Here is a 13,798-nt window from a genome sequence, read left to right as displayed (position 1 = left end):
TGTTCGGTCTTTAAGAGAAATCTTCGATTGAAAATAGCCTGAAAAACCATCACACACACTTTGCCTCTCATAACGTGCCAGTGAATCCAAGATCTGATCGATGAATGGAAGAGGATATGAGTTCTTCTTAGTGGCTGCATTCCCCGCTGCATTCAAGGGTTTAAAATCTACACAAATCCTCCACTTTCCATCCTTCTTTGGACTGACTACTACTGGACTCACCCATTCTGTGGTCTCCACAGGGACTATGAACCCTGCCTTCAATAACACACACCTCTTCCCTCAAGGCTTCCATCTACTCTTGACCCATCCTTCTTAGCCTTTGTCACACTGGCTTAGTACCTTCTTTTAGCTCTATATGCATCTCTTCTCGTTTGAACCCTCTAATCTCTTCATATGAAGTAATGAACAAATCAGGAAAACTAGCCAGCATGTGAAAATATATCTCCTTCTCCATAGCTGAGAGGTGTCCACTGATCATTCGTGTCATCAATTCTTGCTTCTTTGACAATTCAACCTTGGTTTGCATCAGCCCTTCAATCATTTCATAAGGCCCTTCCCTTTCATCTTCAACCTCATTTGCAAATGCGACTAAACCAGACTCATGGATTTCTTTGTCCATTAAAAGAAATGCAACATCAACATCCTCATCACTACTGGTAGTACTATCAGTGTCCTCATCAGTCATTGTGGAATAGTCTTCATCACTAGACTCATATTCGTCTTCATAAAGCTCTTCCAATACTTTCCTTATGTCCATATTATATAGCTTCTTAGAACCTGTCTTTCCATAGAGGCTAATCGTACCACGTCTCCAATCTTGAACAACTCCCACTGCACGTAACTATGGTCTGCCCAGTATAATAGGATATGCTTCCAACCCCGCTGGCATCACATGAAAATCAATCACTACCTTTGCATCATATGCCTCCACTTCTAAGCTCTTTACAACACCCAAACATTTTACTTTCTGATGGTTTGCCAATCTGATCCAAAAGCCTGACACCCCAGTCAAGCTTCACTGTAAGACCCATCTTCTCAATGCATGAGTGTGTTATGACATATTTGGGCTCCACCATCCACATAACCTTTTCCCATATTTTTTCTTTTGTGCCACACATCTACTATTGGGCAAATGTCTGGTAGCTCGTCCATTGCCAACACCTTTACAGAACCTCTCTCTGGCTCTTTCTCCATTGGGTTAACCATCCTCTTCCACTGTCGCTTTAGCTTAGGCACCATCTCTATAAGCTGCCCAAAAGTAACATCTGCCTTCCTGCTTGTCAGATCCTCCTTCAAGTCATAGCTTAATTGCCCATCCCCTAGTGAAAAATCTGAAACATGAAACTTGCGACAAGCCCTCCTTTTCTTCTTGGCCTTGACATCCTCGCCTTCATGGCTCTTTCCCTTCTTCTTACTAGGACCTTGGGCACTTCTTCCTTTCTTGTCCTCTATGGTCCTCTTCCCAATAGGCATCACTAATGTATCCTCCAACTTTGCTTCCTTCTCCAAGGTGACCACACTTATCACTTTTGTCTTTCCCTTTTCCTCTTGGGTTAATCCATTGGTTCCTTCTTCTCCCTTAATTTCGATGCCATAATCATCTGACCTAGTTAGCACCTGTCTTGGCAATGGATACATGTCTCCCCCCATCCTTGGTGGCTTATCACATTCTGGGCTGATGTGTCCCAACTCTCCACAATTATAACATGTGGGCGTCTGCCTCCAGACTCTACCATTGCTTTGTCCAACACCATTCCTGGGTCTTTCTTCACCTCCTGGATGATTTGCAAACCTTCCCTGACCTCGATTATTTCCCACATTACCTAGAATGTTTAGGATGAGATTCTTCATTAAATCTACCACTTGCCTCATCTCTTGCCTTAGCCCATCATCTTGCACTGCTGTAGTGACCACTGCTGGCATAACTTGAGGAGTATAGAAACCACTAGTTCATGATGAACCCCTGGCATGCAACCTTGTAAAGAGTCCATAGGCTGACGCTCAGGCCTCCCGGGCAAAGACTCCACCCCTAGCTGGCTCATTTTCCTCAGCTTCCACTCTTTGTTCCTTGCCACCTCCAATGCATCTTCATATGTTCTATGCTTCTTTAGCTCCACTCTCCAACGTATCTTCTCCCAAAGACTAGCCAAGAATCTGTCCTTCTTCATCATGTCAGGTGGGGGTACTTGTGGTGCTAAGGACTTGTACATCCGCTCCCCATGCTAATGAAAACTTACGTATGTACGCATCTACTGGCTCACCTTCCTTTTGCACCAAACCTTGTACTTCTTGCCACACTTTGTCACGATCTTCTGTCTTCACAAACTCCACTTCCAATCCATGCCTTAGATTGTCCCAACTCAATCTTACAGGTGGATCAGCCACACGCAACTCCTCTTCAAATGCTTTGGACCAAACTTGTGTATCACTCTTCAAACAAATCAAGAGAAGACGTAACATTTGTGCTGGATCATGAATCTGATTGCTAATGCAGGCAACCTCCATCTTTTCCAAAAATTCTTCCACATCTTCATCACTTCTTCCATGAAATTCTGGATAAGAAAAAGACATGGCTACCCAAGTTTTGATGCTTTGAGAACCCCTTCGAACACACGTGCAAGAATCCAAAACTTTTGACTGACTCAATCCCTAGAAACTTCAATGGAGCTTGTCTTTAGATAAGGACAAACACGTGCACATTAAATGAGTTTCATAGTTAATCATCGGAATTACAACAGGCAAAGGGTATTCCAATATCTCTCTTAATCTTCTTGGCCCGAACATGAAGGCTATGCGCCGCTGGAAAAAAATCTTCCTGGACACATGAACATTTATTTGGATTCTTTGTGTTAAATGAAAAGGAGCGAATTGAGGTTCGTTTTGATCATCCATTAAAGCCAACCATGCAGCTCCCAAAAAGGCACACATGACTTATCCTCTGATTTTGCGAGAATTTCAGCAGCATAACAACATAAATGGCTCAAAAGACCAAAAAACCAGCCATCACAACTTTGAAATTTTTTGGCAGAGTTTCCCTAGAAGTAGAGCAGTAAGAACCCAAAAGATAGACTGTATATGTATGCATAACCTGCCAACAAGAACCCGAGCATCAAGTAATATATACTATGGAGAGGTCACAAAAAGGGTGCTCCAGCCACCTGTATCACCGAAAGGATCTCACATTTGAGAATCCCCCAGCTGAATAAAACCTCGCGCTATCGACCCTCTCACGAAAGCTTATGAAAATCTCGTATAACTCAAGTCTCACAAATGACTATCTTCCATATCAAGTCTCAAAATGGCTGGGACTGCCAAATAAAACCAAGTATGGCTCCACAAAGGCGTACAATGGCAGTATCCACAAGTAACGTACAATACAAGACAATGTGCTCAAACAGGCGCCAACTGATGCTTACCCACGGCAACTCCAAGTGACTCCCACTTGCCAGTGTATCACTCTACTCTAGCTACATGTACCTGTGTGAATCACCTGTACCTGTACCTGTAACCTGTAACTTGTAACCTGTAATCTCGAACCTGTAATCCCGATGCTAAAGGTACGAGAAGAAGATCCTCCGTGGGGGCGCCAAAAGAATGTGAGCGGTTTGGAAACACACACAAAGCCTCCATGATAAGCCGACACACACTCTTGGAATAACACATACACACATTGAAGGAGTACGAGCGGAAGTGCGACGCGAGAGAGAGTGCGAGAAGAAGAGCACGACGATATGGTGAACTCGCTCTACTGTAATGTGTAGAGCATAGTGAGTTCTTATTAGGTTTTTACAAAAGAATATGTGTACATACCTGGCGGCCCGCCCACTTACCTGGGCGACCACATTGGGCTTTATACCCCAACAACCTCCCACTTAAAGTCCAATGTGGTACTTTAAGTGTGAGAGAATCTACTATACAAGGTAATATACAAGAGATGTAGAGAAGTGATGTACTACCCTACACCTAACTGCTTGCGAAAATGCGCAAAGCTCTCTGAGGGAAGTCCTTTTGTAAGTAGATCAGCAGGATTTTCTGTGGTGTGAACTTTGACAAGCTGAAGTTGCTTATCCTCGAGCATTTCCTTGATGAAATGATACTTCACATCCACATGCTTTGTCTTTGAGTGATAAACTGGATTGCGAGCCAATTGTATAGCACTTTGACTATCACAATATAACACAGGCATCTCTTCTTTGATTCCCAAATCTGTTACTAGTCGATTAAGCCAAATTGATTCTTTGCATGCCTCTGATGCTGCAACATATTCAGCCTCTGTAGTAGACTGAGTAACACAATCTTGTAATCTAGAACGCCATGATACTGCTCCACCAACCAATGTAAAGACATACCCTGACGTAGACCTTCGGTTGTCTAAGTCACCTGCATTATCTGAGTCTGTAAAACCCTTTACACTTAGCTCCTGACTCCCATAGCATATACGCATACTCTTTGTAGCTTTCAGGTATCTCAATATTCCTTTCACTGCCTCCCAATGTTTCTTGCCTGGGTTTGACATGTATCGACTTACTCCTCCCACTGCAAATGCAATGTCTGGGCGAGTAGCAATCATTGCATACATCAAACTACCCACTGCAGACGCATATGGAATCTTATCCATTTCAGCCTGTTCTTCCTTAGACACAGGACAATCTTGTTTGCTAAGTTTCACATATGGTGGCAATGGAACACTCAGTGCCTTTCCCTTCTCCATATTGAAACGTTGCAAAACCTTGTCAATATACTCTGTTTGAGATAACCAAATCAACTTCTTTGATCTGTCAATGCGCATACCAAGTATATGACTTGCCTCACCCATGTCTTTCATGTCAAACGATTTTGCCATCTTTGACTTCAAAGCTGAAATTTCTTCCAAGTGCTTGCCAGCAATCAACATGTCATCCACATACAAAATAAGGATCAGCCAACTGTCATCCTTAGCCTTCTTTGTATATAGACAGTGATCGAACTCACTACGTTTGTAGCCTTGAGAAAGCATAAACTTGTGGAATTTATGGTACCATGCCCTCGGTGATTGTTTTAAGCCATAAAGACTCTTTAACAATTGGCATACCCAACCTTCCTTGCCTTTCTCAACAAACCCTTCTGGCTGCTGCATGTAAATTTCCACATCTAAATCACCATGCAAGAACGCTGTCTTGACATCCATTTGGTGCAACACCAAATCTAATATGGCAACCAATGCAAGAAAGCATCTCAATGTAATCATCTTGACCACCGGAGAGAAGACTTCATCAAAGTCAATGCCTTGTTCTTGCTTAAAGCCCTTGGCAACAAGCCTTGCTTTGTACTTTGGCTGACTATCATGAGCGGTGATCTTATACCTGTAAACCCATTTACAAGGTAGAGCCTTTTTGCCTTGTGGTAATTTAACTAGCTTCCATGTCTTGTTTTTATGCAGAGCTGTCATCTCTGACTGCATGGCCAATTGCCAATTCCCGGAGTCCTTCATTTGCACTGCTTCCTTGTAACATGAAGGCTCATTACAATCAGTCAACATGACATAGTTCATAGATGGAAAAAACCTATCAGGAGGTCGCGTGACACGTCCAGATCTACGCACAATAGGTGGCTCAGGCTCAGCCACAACCTGTGGTTCCACTCTATCCTGTCCTTGCTCCTTTTGAGCCCTGACATTTTGTCTTGCACGTGCAGGTCCATCTTCTTGGAAGACAACTCTTCTAATCTCCTCAACCCTCTCTGGTTTAGAATGATATTTGGATTCATTAAAGTGAACATCATTGCTGCGGACAACCTTTCTGGATTCGGGATCCCAAAGTCTGTACCCCATCTCACCAGAATTACCATAGCCTAGAAAGATGCACTTTCTACTCTTTGGCTCAAGTTTGTTCCTAAATTCCTTTGGAACGTGAGTATATGCCTCACAGCCAAAGACTCTGAGATGCTTGTATGAGGGCATTTTGCCTGACCATACCATCTCTGGCACTGAATCCTTCTGCAAAACCTTGCTAGGAGATCTATTTACAAGATGAACAGCTGTTGATACAGCTTCACCCAAAACCCATTTGGCAGCTGTGCATTAGACAACATACTTCTGACCTTCTCTTGTATGTTCCTATTCATCCTCTCAGCAACACCATTTTGAGGAGGATTGTAAGGAGCAGTAAGTTCACATTTTATACCTTTTGACTCACAAAAGTCCTGAAAGGCCTTTGAAACATACTCTCCACCATTGTCAGTGCGTAAGCATTTAAGCTTCTTGCCACTCTGATTCTCCACAAGTGTCACAAACGTTTTGAAAACACTAAACGCTTCATCCTTGTGCTTGAGAAAGTAAACCCATACTTTCCTCGAGTAATCATCTATAAATGTCATAAAGTAAGAAGCTCCCCCTAGAGATAGGTTAGGTATAGGTCCACACAAATCACTATGAACAAGTGCCAACTGTGTATCTCTTCTACTGCTTCTATGCTTATGTGGCTGCTGTGTTTGCTTACCATACAGACAATGTTCACAGAATTCAAAATCATTAAATGAAAAGCCAGGCAAATAACCAGAACGAGACAAGATTTCCATTCCCTTCTTGGACATATGTCCTAACCGGCTATGCCACAAAGAAACGTTCGGCTGCTCGGTTACATTGATTACATTTTTAGAGACATTTGATACATAAATCATGTAAAGTCCTCCAGACTTTACTCCATGTGCTACTGTCATGAAACCCTTGGATATCTTCCACATGTTCTGACCAAAAGTGGTGACGTAGCCAACATCATCAAGTAAACCTGTGCTGATCAAGCTCTTTGTAATTGCGGGAACATGTCTCACATTCTTCAGTGTGAAAGAAGATCCATTCTGAAACTTCAATTGAACATCTCCAACACCTAAGATCTCACATGTCTGCCCATTGCCTAGCCGAACATGATCTTTAGTGGTCGCATAAGAGGTAAACCACTCCTTGTTTGGAGACACATGAAGTGATGCCCCTGAGTCTATAATCCAGTCACTCAGTGCATTTCCATCAGATGCTGTAAGAAGAGCCGAGTCCATTGTATTCTTCAAGAAGTAGATGTCTCCTGACACTAGACTGTCATCCTCTGCAACAGTGTTTGTCACATTTATTTCTTGAATCTTCACTGAGGACTTGTTCTTCTCATCATGGTCTTCAGCTTTCTCTTTGCCTTTTTCTGCTTTCCATTCTCTGCAGTCTCTTTTCATGTGACCCTTCTTGCCACAATGGTAGCATTCTATGTCACTCTTGCCTTTAGCACTGCGGGACTTGCTACGAGACTGATTCCTCTCTCCACCTTTGTACTTTTCTTTGGTCCTTCCCCTGACAACTAAGGCTGTTCCTTTGCCTTTGTCCATTGTCTTTATATTGGTTTCTTCAGTAAGCAGACTTCCTTCTACACCTGCTATGGTCAAACCATCTGGAGGTGCAGAATTACTCAAAGCTGTGCGAAAAGTGTCCCAACTTTCCGGCAATGTGATCAACAGGAACATAGCTCTAACAGGTTCATCAAACTTGACACCTTGAGCTGACAACTGACTATAGATTGTGTTGAATTCATTCAGATGATTGGACATAGGTGTCCCTTCTTTCATCTTCAAGTCAACAAGCTTCTTAAGCCAGCATACCTGTGAAGCTGCACTCTGCTTCTCATAAAGATCACTCAGCTTTAACCATGCTTGATAAGCCGACATCTCGTCTGCTACATTGAAGTAAACTCTTTCTGCCAAAGTCAGCATAATGGTAGAAAGTGCCAATTCATCCATTTCGCTCCATTCATCTTTGTCCATATCTTCTGGTTTTATCCCCTTGAGCTTTATAGGTTTTATTTGCTTCTTTTGTACCAACACGTGCCAAATCTGCTTCTTCCACAATGGGAAATTGGTTCCATCCAGCTTCTTGATATTGTAAAGAGAAGTGTCCTATGATCCAGCCATAGCTACGCTTCACAGTAGTTTACTTTTCTGGGAAAAATTCGGCAGAGTTTCCCCTGTAAACTGACCTCTGAACCAATATCAACCTGATGAACTAGTGGATGTCGCCTACAGTCTGTGTGTAGATGCGCCCGTGTCGTATGTGACACGCCTCCAAGAACTGTGAGCCGTCCTTCGATGTGTAGACAGCCACAAATCAACACTCTAGGAGTGTCGATATCCTCATCACCTGCAGTCGTAGGCCGAAAACCCCAAATTTGCAGAGTCGGATCTGCACTCGTCGAGACCACGTAGTCGAAAATGGCATGCGCAGACCTTTGTCGAAGCCGAACGGTGACCGAGATGACCTCAGAATGAAATTCTGAGAACACCAAGTCCTTCGGCCTCCCCCACAGGATTTGGGGCTGTGTCTTCACTTGTCGAATTTCACTCCAATCTGAGCTGGTGACTCTAGCCTCCTGCAGTGCTGCCCCGAGCCTCGATCTGAGCTCTGATACCAGTTGAAGGAGTACGAGCGGAAGTGCGATGCGAGAGAGAGTGCGAGAAGAAGAGCACGACGATATGGTGAACTCGCTCTACTGTAATGTGTAGAGCATAGTGAGTTCTTATTAGGTTTTTACAAAAGAATATGTGTACATACCTGGCGGCCCGCCCACTTACCTGGGCGACCACATTGGGCTTTATACCCCAACACACATTATGGGGCACCACTCGGCTTACACAACTCGGCTGGCCGAGAAAGGAAACACACAGATGGAGTGAGAAGAGAGAGATTTCCCACTTGCCCACTCAACACTCACACATACACACTCACACACACACACTATCAATTTAGCTCAAAGGAGGCAAATTGCTGTTTTTTAGACTCAATGAAGCTCAGCCCAACACCAATGGGGAAAATAGTTTACACAGTATTGAGGAAATACACCAGATACAACCACAAAGTTAAGCAGAGGCTTCACTCACCGGAGAAAATTACACAAAAAACAACAGAAAATCTGTGAGGAATTTGGTAAAATGGACAGCACCATTGCGTTCGGAACGGCCAGAAACCCCACCCTACAATGTCATAGTGCTCAAATCCGACCTAGGATGAGTTGTTTAGGGCAAAAAATGAGCAAAAACAGAGCTGCAGGTATTGCTCCTCTTCTCCCCATTTTTTTGGGTCTTTCTCTCAGGTTTTCAAGTTCCCACACTTAGCTTTATTACTTGGGTACCTTTGGCCTTTTAGTTGACCTCAAACGGACCCCGAACAAGCCAAAAAGTGGCCTCACAGTGCATAGTTGTCACCCTGCCGCATTCATCCGCACACCTGGCCCTCAAATTTTCTCAATAAGGCCATATCTTTGGTCCCGCAACCACGTGAAGTAGCCCCAAAATATGGTCCTCATGATGACCTTTTGCATAATTCATCACAAAAAAACAGCCCCGTTGTGTCTTCACTTACCCACGTGCAAGACTTAATCCCTTTGACCTACTGACGCCACTCAATGCCATCTAACGCATCTGCTTACCTCATGGCGTGGGCCCGCCGATAGCTTTCTCGAGAATTTTTACGTGCTGCAAACTCCTCTTACTATAGAAAAACACACTGATACTCGTGATAATGAAAATCGATGCATTATGTACACCCTGCCCTACTTGTACACATGTGGGCCCCACGTAACCACTTGGCTCTGAAGAATGGGAAATTCTTTATTTTATGCACCATGCATGTGTATATACATATGTGCAATCCCTTGCTCTAAAAAATTCCTAACAACGGGTTTAATAGGAACCAGGTTTGCAACATAATTACACAATCTCTCACCTAGCATAGTTGGCCTGGGTTACACTTTAACCAGGATAATCTCTTTTCTCTTATAAGGTAGTAGGCCCATACACAATGGGCCTACTACCAACCCATTGTGTATGGTGCCCGGGTTAGGGCGGGTACACACACACACACACACACACACACACACACACACACACACACACACACACACACACACACACACACACACACACACACACACACACACACACACACACACCACACACACACAGCGGTACTTAAGTCATAGGTTTTGGGTTTTTTTTTTTCACCTCCTCACCATGGGACTAGGCCCGTATCTATTATCTACAAATAGGGTTTCACTTAAAGGGTTTACTACCCTACTACCATCTACCGGCCGTGATGGCGCAGTGGCTCCCTCTGCAAAACGTAGGCAGCCTCACCATCGTGTAATACTGTCGGTTCACTCATAGCGATTGTACTCATGACCAGGATCTGGTAGGCCGACTCCATCCTTCCTCTATAGAAAGAGGTGAGGGCACTTCTCAGGCCCTCACTTAGCTTTGCTTGGTTGTTACTGTGCCTAGTGTAATCTCTGTTGTGTCGTGACAATGAAGCATGGAACTCACCGCTTCTAATACACAAGTCTGCTCTCTTGGCCATTTTGGTTTTCATTGCAGGTTTTAAAAAAAAAGAGGGGAGCATTATTTTGAGGTCACTACTGTTGAGGAGGTTTTTGTTTGTTTTTGAAAAAAATAAAGCATATTACTCTTGCTCTGTTTACGGGTTTATGTTACTCCTTGTTGAGAACCATATAGGGCTAAAACATACCATGCCATGGTGACTATGGTCATTTGCGGATCTGCTGAGGATACAATTGTTTACTAATAAGCCTATTACTTGAGGTTGTTCTGCCTTATGGTCATTTGCGGAACTGCTGAGGATACAATTGTTTACTAATAAGCCTATTACTTGAGGTTGTTCTGCCTTTTTTTTTTGGGGGCTCCTTTCTGACGCTCTGCTGAACCGAACATTACTCGTGCTTACTATTCATTAATATGCTTGGAGGTTGGCTTGATAATGTTGTTTTTTGCACGGGCTATCGATCTTAGTCATGCGTAGCCTAGTTAGGCCTTGTGTTTTGGATGGATATGAGAGCTTGAAAGGGGTGGTGTTTTCCAACACAGTGCTCACTGTTATTGAATGTTTTTTAAGGATAGTTGGGCCCGGAGGCATGCTCTCTTGTTGTATTTGGTCATCTCTTTTTGGTCGGGTTAAGGGCAATACATTGCATTATCTACTTACTCACTAGCGGGTGTTGCTCCCTTTGTTGCTTGTTAAAAGATTTGGTATACTGCCTACCACTGCTTAGGTTGGTTATGTGAATATAAAGGGGCTGAACTGGTTGCACATTTTTTTCATTGGTAAGAGAGGATGCCCTGACTGCATTCCATGACGTTACTGGTTTTGTTCCCCGACTTTGGTGAAATGCTGCAATTCGGTATTTACATTGGCACTAGCGGTTTTTTGTTTATGGTGAAAAAGGGCTTGGCCCAATTGCATACGGTTGTTAGATGTTTTTTCGGCCCGACTACTTATAGTTATTGGATATATTACTAAGCCTTCATGATTAAAGTATTATTAGGATCTTTTTTCATAAGGAATTGGTAACTTAAAAACATAATTCTCTAAAAATTCATGGTTAGACTTGTGGTCTAGCTTGATACAACAAGGCCACATGGTTGGCCAAAATGATGTGTAAGGTAAGTAACATACAAACTGGTGGATTTGGATTCCATGTACCATGAAAGAAGTAAACTATACCCGACTTTCAACAAACTTTAACTAGCTTAAGGCTTGATTGGAACTATAAAAGGAATTTTTTTAAAACTTCATATGATGGTGCTTTCATTGATCTAGGAAGATATACCGAGATAATAAAAAGGGGGGATTCAGACACTTGGATTAGAAGGGGTAATGGCCTTCTAATCAGAATGATATAATTTTTTCTGCTTAAAACTTTGGGTTCTTGTAAAAAAGAGAAAAAAACATTTATCTACATAAATACTATTGGCTTAGCTTGTAAGGTTTAAAAAAAGTTTGTAAGATGGATGTTAACTGAGTCATGTCAGTTAACAGAAGCTGCTAAAGACCGAAGACGTACGAATGCACATCGAGGATGAATGCAAAGAAGCAGTAAAGATCGGAGTTACACATTTTCCACATTTTCCCAAAATGGTCACGTATTGTAAATTCGCAATTTATTTCAAGCCATTGTAATATTTCTAATTGTTACGGGCTCAATGAGAGTTCCAAGTTGTAAAGGATAGGTCACTTACTGTGCCTAAGTTGCAGATTCAGTAAGTGGTGAGCCCTAAAGGCCTTGGGCGCCCAGACATTGCATATTTTTACCCTAGGTATATAAGGCAGCGTGTAAAAGAAATTAGGGTTCTCAAGTCATTTGTTGAGAGCTCTTGAGGTGTGTGGCTATGGAGTCCTTGAGCTTCTCCTTGCTAATGAGACTAGATTAACACTAATCAATGATTCATTCTCTCTCACTATGCCTCTCTCTTACTTCTTATGATTGCCTATGATGCTTAGATTAATTAGATCTTAACTAATTAGTGGTTAATTCCTCTCTAATCTTGTGTGATTCCCCTATTTTGCTCGTGTGTGCATGTAGGTTTGATTGGAGTGTGGTGCTCGATAGATCTATATGTGTGTGCTTGCGATTAGTGTGTTGCATTATAGGATTAGTGTTGTGTGCGTTTTGCAATCGTAGTGTGTGTGATTGGGTTGATTAGAGGTGAAGAGAAGTGGATATGGAGATTGCCCTTTATTGCGGCTTAGCTCCTCCATAGGCCGAGAAGCTCACCTCATAGAGTTAACCATTTGTGTTGCCATGATTAGCTCACTAACCGTGTGAGTGTTTCCATGCCCTAGCCCGGTAGCTCATCCCTCCGGATTGATAATTTTGTTGGTCATTGGAGTTATTGCAACGATGGGACCCCCAACATTTGGCGCCGTTGCCGGGGACGATGGCCTACGATAGTGTAATTGTGGCATAAATGAGTGCGTTCCCTCACTAATTTCACTAATAATTTCACTTGTTTGTTTATGTTTTTGTGGATTTTGAATGTATGTGCATGAAGCATTGTGTTCATAATTCCCTAATGTGTGACCATATCTTGCCAATTGTGTCTTTACACACTCTAATTTTTCACTAACCCCTTGCTAATTTGAATAATTTTTGCTAATTTACTAATGTGCTATGAAGGATTGGAGCATTCGACCATTCTATTGATCCTTAACGGAAAGGTAATTAAGGTGGTATTCTCAACCTCCCTAGAATCTAGAGATGTGTAGAATTGTGTAGATATCCCACCAAGATGCAATGTAATGTGATGCAATGTAATGCTATGCTATGTTGATGCAATGCAATGTTGATGTTAGGGATGGAAAATTTTGCGAATTTTCATTTTCACGCCGTCGTAATGCCGAAATTTTTAAGAACTGGTGACGCATGAATTTGATAAGTTTCAATTGCTAATTGATGAATGCGTGTTGCTAATAGGGTGCCTAATCGAGTTAAGTGCATGCTTGGATGGTCAATTTTAGGTATGTGTGCACTAATTTCAAGTATGTGTGCATTCTAATTGAGTGTGTGCATGCTAATTTTAGGTGTGTGTGCACTATTTTGCCCATGTTTGTGCACCTAGAAATCAATGTGTGCGTTATGATTTTTCAATTGTGATGATTGATGTGTGTTGTGCTCATGCCCAAATATTGATTTGTGAAGTCATATTGCAAATGCGACAAATTTAACCCTTTTCTGTGCGCACCTAAAGATTGGTAAAAACTATCAATTTTTTAGTGTGTGCGTGCCTAAAAAAGTGTTTAATTTGCATGGTTAATTCAACGTTTTGATTGTATAAATGATGTGTGTAATGATTAAATGCTGCATTTTTGTGTTCAAAACAGGGATCTACACACTCTTATTGTGTCAATTTTTGACATAATTTTGTCGGTAATTTTGCCGGTTTAATTGCCTAGTCTTGATTTTATTGATGAAATTAATTGGCAATTGAATTGATG

Source organism: Adiantum capillus-veneris, chromosome 2, assembly GCF_014529385.1.
Source record: "Adiantum capillus-veneris isolate H3 chromosome 2, ASM1452938v2, whole genome shotgun sequence".
Classification (NCBI taxonomy): Eukaryota; Viridiplantae; Streptophyta; class Polypodiopsida; order Polypodiales; family Pteridaceae; genus Adiantum; species Adiantum capillus-veneris.
Note: the sequence above shows the minus strand (reverse complement) of the source record.